The 8738-nt window shown below is 40.2% G+C and overlaps 1 protein-coding gene across 1 annotated transcript in view; it reads right to left on the bottom strand.

Moving 5' to 3' along the window:
- elmo1 (engulfment and cell motility 1 (ced-12 homolog, C. elegans)) overlaps positions 1-8494 on the bottom strand; it is a 134568-nt gene extending 126074 nt beyond the window's left edge. Inside the window, exon 1 of the mRNA XM_061931101.1 lies at positions 8354-8494. The gene's annotated coding sequence lies outside the window, so the exon portion shown is untranslated. The remainder of the gene's footprint in view (positions 1-8353) is intronic.
- Between the last annotated feature and the right edge of the window lie 244 nt (positions 8495-8738).

Genomic DNA, 8738 nt, shown 5'->3' with positions numbered 1-8738 from the left:
ACGTATGTATGTACATACATACATACATACGTATGTATGTACATACATACATATGTATGTATGTACGTACATACATACATACATACATACATACGTATGTACATACATACGTATGTACATACATTCATACATACATACATACATACATATGTACATACATACATACATACATACATACGTATGTACATACATACATACATACGTATGTACATACATACATACATACGTATGTACATACATACATACATACGTATGTACATACATACATACATATTCATGTACATACATACATACATACATACATATATACAATTTTTCTCAACATTTTTGTTTTGCTTTTTCTCCCGTGGCACCGACAAAAATTAAATGATGTCCGCCCCCACGCCGCTGTTCTGCCACAAGTAGATGACAGTTCTGTCTGGAACACTGAAGGCAACCCAAAAGAGGATTTAAAATGACAGCGCCTGACCTTTAATGGCACAGTTTTGATTAAATTACATCACTTTCAACTTTTGTCAAACAAAAACACTTTTGACATTTGAGTCGGTGTACTTTTGAGCAGTAGATGTGTAGCAAAGAGCATCCATGCGAAAGCCACACCGCTGAAGAAGCTGGGTCACATGACGTGTATGGATTAGAGCGCGCTGACATAAAGGACGTTCGGTCCAACCTTGGCTGACTCCTCCCCCTCACCTTTGCCTCCACTCTTAGCGGCTAATGGAAAACGCCGCCGCTGACGAGGCGTGGGCTGGCGTCCTGACAGAATGAGTCCGCGTGCTTCACCCCGGCCTGCATTTGACATAAATACCAATATGATTTTTTTTTTTAATGGAAATGGCGGAGCTGGAGGGTAACAATTAAAAGGGTGTAATAACGCTGAGGGGCCATTTAGACGGCGGCACACGAGCCAAAACCCAAGCCCAACAAATGCCACCAGTAACACCGTATCCATGGTTAATATACAGAAAAATATTTTTTTCTTTTAAAATTGAGTGGGTGTGGCTTATATAACGGTGTGCTCTATTGTCCTGAAAATAGGGTCTTTGCATTACGGCTGTCAGTGGAACAAAAATCCATAAATTAGCAGCACCGTTTTATAAGCCACAGGGTTCAAAGCGTAGGGAAAAAGTAACGGCCACATGTAAAAATTCCAAGTGTGTAAATTCACCAAAACGTCACCGTGGAGTTACTGAGTCTGTTAGGCTGATTGGAGAGCTAGCTTCCACAGCTAGTGGGTCCATGACCATGACTTCTGTTTTGTTTGAGCAGCTGTTTTACTGCCGTGTTAGACACCGCTTGGAAACAATTAAGGTATGTAAATAAACACTTACAAAATATTTCTGTGTAAATAACTCAATTCACAACGTATATATCCATGGCTAATATACGGAAAAATATTTTTTTTATTTTAAAATTGAGTGGGTGCGGCTTATATAACGGTGCGCTCTATCGTCCTGAAAATAGGGTATTCGCATTACGGCTGTCAGTGGAACAAAATTCCATAAATTAGCTGCACCGTTTTATAAGCTGCAGGGTTCAAAGCGTAGCGGCCGCATGTAAAAATTCCAAGTGTGTAAATTCACCAAAACGTCACTGTGGAGTTACTGAGTCTGTTAGGCTGATTGGAGAGCTAGCTTCCTTAGCTAGTGGGTCCATGACCATGACTTCTGTTTTGTTTGATCAGCCGTTTTACTGCCGTGTTAGACACCGCTTGGACACAATTAAGGTATGTAAATAAACACTTACAAAATATTTCTGTGTAAATAACTCAATTCACAACTTATATATCCATGGCTAATATACGGAAAAATATTTTTTTATTTTAAAATTGAGTGGGTGCGCTCTATCGTCCTGAAAATAGGGAATTCGCATTACGGCTGTCAGTGGAACAAAAATCCATAAATTAGCCGCACCATTTTATAAGCTGCAGGGTTCAAAGCGTAGGGGAAAAAAAGTAGCGGCTGCTTGCAAAAATTCCAAGTGTGTATGTTTAAGGGTGTTATGGGGGGGCCTTGTGTATGGGGGCTGCGGAATTTGTGTTACGACACACCTGTGATGGTTGTGCCACAGAAAAGAGCACAAAAGTCTAACAACACAAAGAAGTGTGAGACCTTCTCAGCTCAAGTAGGCGTCAGAGTTCTCAGCTGAGTGACGTTTAATATCACAATCACGCCTCCTTCCTTCCTTCCTTGCCCAACTTTCTGGGGTCACACCAGCCCCCCACCCCCCTGATGACGTCGCAGCGTCGCTCTCTGAAGTGTTTTCCCATCATGCATCAGCACCATTATCGGCGGTCATTACCAGACGACACGCGCGACCCCACTTTTTGGCTAATGCGTTTTTTTTTTCTTCTTCCCGTCACCACGGTTGTCAGACGCTTTTTTTTGCTTCCCGCCACCGCCGGCAATTACGCAAGGCGTCACTCGTCTCATTGGACGCTGCTAATTAACTGCCAACGCTGTACTTTCAGATGCCGGCGATAGCTGGTCGTCGGCGAGGTTGCCGCTTGAAAGTGAGTTTGGAGGAGGACGCGGGGGGGGGATGAGTTCATTAAGATGGACAGATAGCAGGCCGGGTTTGCATGGAGGAGAAAACTGTTGACATAGCAGCAGTTTCCCTCTGGAACCACAACACAGCGCGGAAGCCGACCGAGGGAAAAAATAAATGGAAGCAAAAATAATAATATTGCGGGGCTGGGCGATACAGCAGAAAACTGATATCAGTGCTTTATATGTGTCGATATTGATAATATTTGATTTTTTTAATGATTTTTTCCACCAAGTACGACCTCAGAAAACACTAAGCCAGGGTTCCCCAAACTACAGCCCACAGGAAGGCCCAAGTTAAAAAAAAATATTGTTATTATTTATTTATTTTATTTTTTTAAGTCTGTCCTTTCTAATCCATTTTGGACTGCTTGTTACTCACTGTGTCTCCTAGCCGCTAGTTTGTTTGTTTTTTTCTTCCCCTGTTTGTCTTGTCCCGGCAATTTTTTTTATTTATTTTTTTATAACTCAGACAACCAAAAGTCAAGGCACTTTCAACATCAATGAAAGAAAACAAAAGCAAATACAGATAGAGTATTAAATATAATAAATAATAAAAAAGATGACCAAAAAAAAATAAATTAAAAGGGCTACCTTAATCACTTTAAATGTTTTTAACAAAGATATAAATTTTAAGGCATATCATATTGTCTAAAAATGCATTTTCCCGTACCACCATAATGACACGCATTATGACACAGTCGCGTAGTAGGCCTAAGTATTCATAAAAATTAAAAAAAGTATATTTTTGGACACACTTGTGTCCAGCATTCACTTATATGAAACAATCCAAACAACCTTCCCTAGTCATGGTGCAACAAAAAAACGGCAGTCTCTGATTGCTACATGTGTATCAACCAGATCGATGACCTTTGAATATACTTTGTGGCCATAGCACAGCATTCACTTATATGACACAATCCAAACAACCTTCCCTAGTCATAGTGGGAGCAAAAATGCGGTCTCTGACTGCTACATGTTTGATGCCATATTGTGGACAATGTGGGTCAAACAGATTGATTACCTTTGAATATACTTTGTGACAATTGTACAGCATTCACTTATGACACAATCCAAACAACCTTCCCTAGTCATGGTGCAAAAAAAAAAAGGCAGTCTCTGATTGCTACATATCTGCTGCCATCTTGTGAACAATGTGTATCAACCAGATCGATGACCTTTGAATATACTTTGTGGCCATAGCACAGCATTCACTTATATGACACAATCCAAACAACCTTCCCTAGTCATAGTGGGGGCAAAAATGAGGTCTCTGACTGCTACATGTTTGATGCCATATTGTGAACAATGTGGGTCAACCAGATCGATGACCTTTGAATATACTTTGTGACAATTGCACAGCATTCACTTATATGACACAATCCAAACAACCTTCCCTAGTCATGTAACAAAAGAAAAGGCAGTCTCTGATTGCTACATGTCTGCTGCCCTCTTGTAGACAATGTGGGTCAACCAGATCGATGACCTTTGAATATACTTTGTGACAATTGCATAGCATTCACTTATATGACAATCCAAACAACCTTCCCTAGTCATGGTGCAAAAAAAAAAAAAAAAAAAAAAAAAAAAAAAAAAAAGGCAGTCTCTGATTGCTACATGTCTGCTGCCATCTTGTGCTCAATGTGTATCAACCAGAGTGATGACCTTTTAATATACTTTGTGACAATTGCACAGCATTCACTTATATGACACAATCCAAACAACTTTCCCTAGTCATGAAGCAAAAAAAATAAAATAAAATTTAAAATAGGCAGTCTCTGATTGCTAAATGTCTGCTGCCATCTTGTGGACAATGTGGGTCAACCAGATCGATGACCTTTGAATATATATTAAGGCCTTAGCACAGCATTCACTTATATGACACAATCCAAACAACCTTCCCTAGTCATGGTGCAAAAAATAAAATAAAAAATGCAACCAACATAAAAGTCAACACACAAGGTCACACGTAACAACCTGCTCACTGAACATTGCGGACATTATGAAAAACGGCCAAACACCATAAAAAAACTTCAAAAATGACACCCATTTAAATCCATTACAATGCATGATGGGAAAATTGTAACTTGCTCCACACTCATGCATGTTTAGCTGCCTGATATTTCTGATTGATGACAAAACTCAATGAAAACAAGGCAGGAGTTGAACTCTCACATAATCTTAATGTACAATTATATTAATTATATATATATATATATATATATACACATTATATAAACACAAGTTTGGACAGTCCTGCACTACACAGTGGGTTTTGGTCCACCAGCGTTGTCGTGGTTACGACGTACCGACGCATGTTTTCCATTTTCATAGAGAAAAAAAACCCTTTCAACAATCTTTTTAAAGGCTGTAATCAAACGTTAAAAAAGGTGATCAAAAAGTGACATCGCCAACTAGTGGGCTGGCGTGCATATTGCACTTTGAGAGGCCGCTGCAAATGCAATTATATACTTTAATATTTACTTGGTTTTATACGGCTGAATATCACGTTTCCGTCAATTCTGGCGTACGTGACCCAGCTCGTGGGATGCCGACTGCTCTCCGCGCCGCATCGCGCAAACGCAGGAGCCTCTCAGCTTGAGGCCGTACCCTGCATCTCTTATATGGCAAACAGCCCCTGGCACCAAAGCGTGCAAAAGGGGAACATGTTACCGTGACGATCAGCCGCATGCTGATGTGGTCTCCCAGGAACCGCTGAAGGACGGCTTTCCAACACCAAAACACATTCCACTTGATGTGCTGATTTTTCAAAAAAACGGTGCATATTCCAGGAAATTCTTGACTTTGGTAAGTTAGCATGATGTCATGGTCAGTGGCTGTAGGGTCACATGTTGCTTTGGCCCGCACTTGACCGCCTAAACACGATTTGATATCAGCAACGACAACAAAAACAAGTATCGGGTGGTATCGGCTTGCATGTAAAATGTGCGATACAAGCAGTACACACTTCTCCAATAAGCACACAATTTCTTCTAATTTTACCAAAGTCATTTGCTAGGCCTATAGGCTACTAGGAGAGAGCAGCTACACAACAGCTAAGCACACGATAGCACACAAGCTAAACATACGTAATCATCATTGAACAATATAAAACATCACATTTGTCAATATTAACAAATAATTACAGTTGCATATTACTTACACGTACAAAGTCTCCAAGGCAGTATTAGAAAGTATCCAGTAACAAATGTGTCCGCATCATTCAACTTTGCCAAAAAACAAATTACCACTCCACTTCAATTTAAAGACAGCATAATGTTAGTGTTTTTACTACCCACCCTTGTTGTAAAAGTTGACCAAACCTTTTCTAATTTTTCTAACAATCAGCACTTTGCTTCAACTTAAAGACAGCATAAGTCCATTCTAGATGGTTAATTTAAAAAAAAATAGTGTTTTTCATACCTACTATTGTTCTCTTTTTGACTAATTTCACTTTTCTATCAAAACAATACAAGTATGCATGATTCCTGCTGACATGGTATCAGATTAGTACTGGTATCTGCAAATACTCAAAGCTTTAATACTGTATCTTGATGAACATTGATACTAAAAATGTCATTTTCATGTGGACCGATATGGTTTTGGACGCGGACGTGTCAACATGCGTACATTTGTGTTTAGCCGTTGCAAAATAAAAGCAACAGGAAGTGCAAAAGCGGACTCGTTATTGAGCCTTTTCCGGCCTATAGGCTACTAGGACAGAGCAGCTACACAACAGCTAAGCACACAATAGCACACAAGCTAAACATACGTAATCATCATTGAACAATATAAAACATCACATTTGTCAATATTAACAAATAATTACAGTTGCATATTACTTGCACGTACAAAGTCTCCAAGGCACTATTAGACAGTATCCAGTAACAAACGTGTCCGCATCATTCAACTTTGCCAAAAAACAAAACACCACTCCACTTCAATTTAAAGACAGCATAATGTTAGTGTTTTTACTACCTTCCCTTGTTGTAAAAGTTGACCAAACCTTTTATAACTTTTATAACAATCAGCACTCCGCTTCAACTTAAAGACAGCATAAGTCCATTCCAGACGGTTAATAACAAAACAAAAAAAAGTGTTTTTCATACCTACTATTGTTCTCTTTTTGACTAATTTCACTTTTCTATCAAAACAATACAAGTATGCATGATTCCTGCTGACATGGTATCAGATTAGTACTGGTATCTGCAAATACTCAAAGCTTTAATACTGTATCTTGATGAACATTGATACTAAAAATGTCATTTTCATGTGGACCGATACGGTTTAGGACGCGGGCGTGTCAACATGCGTACATTTGTGTTTAGCCGTTGCAAATAAAAGCAACAGGAAGTGCAAAAGATGACCCGTTATTGAGCCTTTTCCGGCCTATAGGCTACTAGGAGAGAGCAGCTACACAACAGCTAAGCACACGATAGCACACAAGCTAAACATACGTAATCATCATTGAACAATGTAAAACAGCACATTTGTCAATATTAACAAATCATAGTTGCATATTACTTGCACATACAAAGTCTCCAAGGCAGTATTAGAAAGTATCCAGTAACAAACGTGTCCGCATAAAAAAAGAAAACATTTGTCTGCATTTAAAGAAACGGCGCATGTTCCAGGAAATTCTTGACATTGGTTGGTTGGCATAAGGTCATGGTCAGTGGCTGTAGGGTCACATGTTGCTTTGGCCCGCACTTGACCGCCTAAACACGATTTGATATCAGCAACAACAACAAAAACAAGTATCGGGTGATATCGGCTCGCATGTAAAATGTGCGATACAAGCAGTACACACTTCTCCAATAAGCACACAATTTCTTCTATTTTACCAAAGTCATTTGCCAGGCCTATAGGCTACTAGGAGAGAGCAGCTACACAACAGCTAAGCACACGATAGCACACAAGCTAGACATACGCAATAATAATTGAACAATGTAAAACAGCACATTTGTCAATATTAACAAATAGTTACACTTGCATATTACTTGCACATACAAAGTCTCCAAGGCACTATTAGAAAGTATCCAGTAACAAACGTGTCTGCATAAAAAAAGAAAACATTCGTGACTTTGGTAAGTTAGCATGAGGTCATGGTCAGTGGCTGTAGGGTCACATGTTGCTTTGGCCCGCACTTGACCGCCTAAACACGGTTTGATATCAGCAACGACAACAAAAACAAGTATCGGGTGATATCGGCTCGCACGTAAAAATGTGCGATACGAGCAGCAACGACAACAAAAACAGAGAAAATGCGACACTTCGCTTAAATATTGCGATTTTTTTGTTGTTGTTGTTGTTGTGTTTAATTAGTCCCAGCTGGGAGGAGGTGGATTGTCCCCTCAAGACACCTGTGTGTGTGTGTGTGTGTGTGGGAATGTATCTTCTTTCTAACTTTTAGTGCCGCTATTTCACAGAAATACACATCGATAAAAAACACATGTCATTCGCGCAGAGGCAGGCGTCAACACACACACACACACACACACACACACACACACACACACACACACACACACACACACACACTGCAGCAAAAACACACAACTCGCACAGTGGCGTGGACGTGCACACGCCGCTAAAACATGTCTGCTTCGGTAAAAAAATAAAAAATAAAGTCATACCAACACACTGATAGATGAGAAAAACACACAAAGCGCGGGGAGAAAGGACACAATCCGCAAAAGACACGCACACACATTGATACACGCTCACACAAACCGCGAATGACAAAACGTCGCGCGACGTTTGTCGTCGGGTTTAAGATGAAAAAACGTCAAAATGCGTGTCCGTACCTGCTGCTGCGTGGACTCTTCTCCAACTGACGGAGTTTGTGTGTCACCCAACGTGTGTGTGTGTCTCTCTCTCTCCGTGTGTGTGTGTGTGTGTGGTGTTGATCATGCTGATGTTGCCACTTCCTTGTTTCTACCGCCCCCTGCCGGCCGCCGCCGTCATGACACCTGAGCGCAGCCCTGCCAAGCACAACAACACACAAGGCGGGAAAACACACAACATTACACACTAGACACGTCCACTGCGTGATAAAGGGTGTGTATTTTTATATTATATTATTTTTCACTTTATAGAATTCACTTTCTAGGGCTCGGAAATATGCTTTTGTTGCGTGTGGAATCAGAAAAAGTCAAACGTATAGGTGACGTTTTGAACCATTCATAGTCA

This window comes from Nerophis lumbriciformis, linkage group LG37, assembly GCF_033978685.3.
Source record: "Nerophis lumbriciformis linkage group LG37, RoL_Nlum_v2.1, whole genome shotgun sequence".
In the NCBI taxonomy this organism is placed as follows: Eukaryota; Metazoa; Chordata; class Actinopteri; order Syngnathiformes; family Syngnathidae; genus Nerophis; species Nerophis lumbriciformis.
The sequence above is the reverse complement of the archived record's forward strand: the minus strand, read 5'-3'. Positions and strand labels throughout refer to the sequence as shown.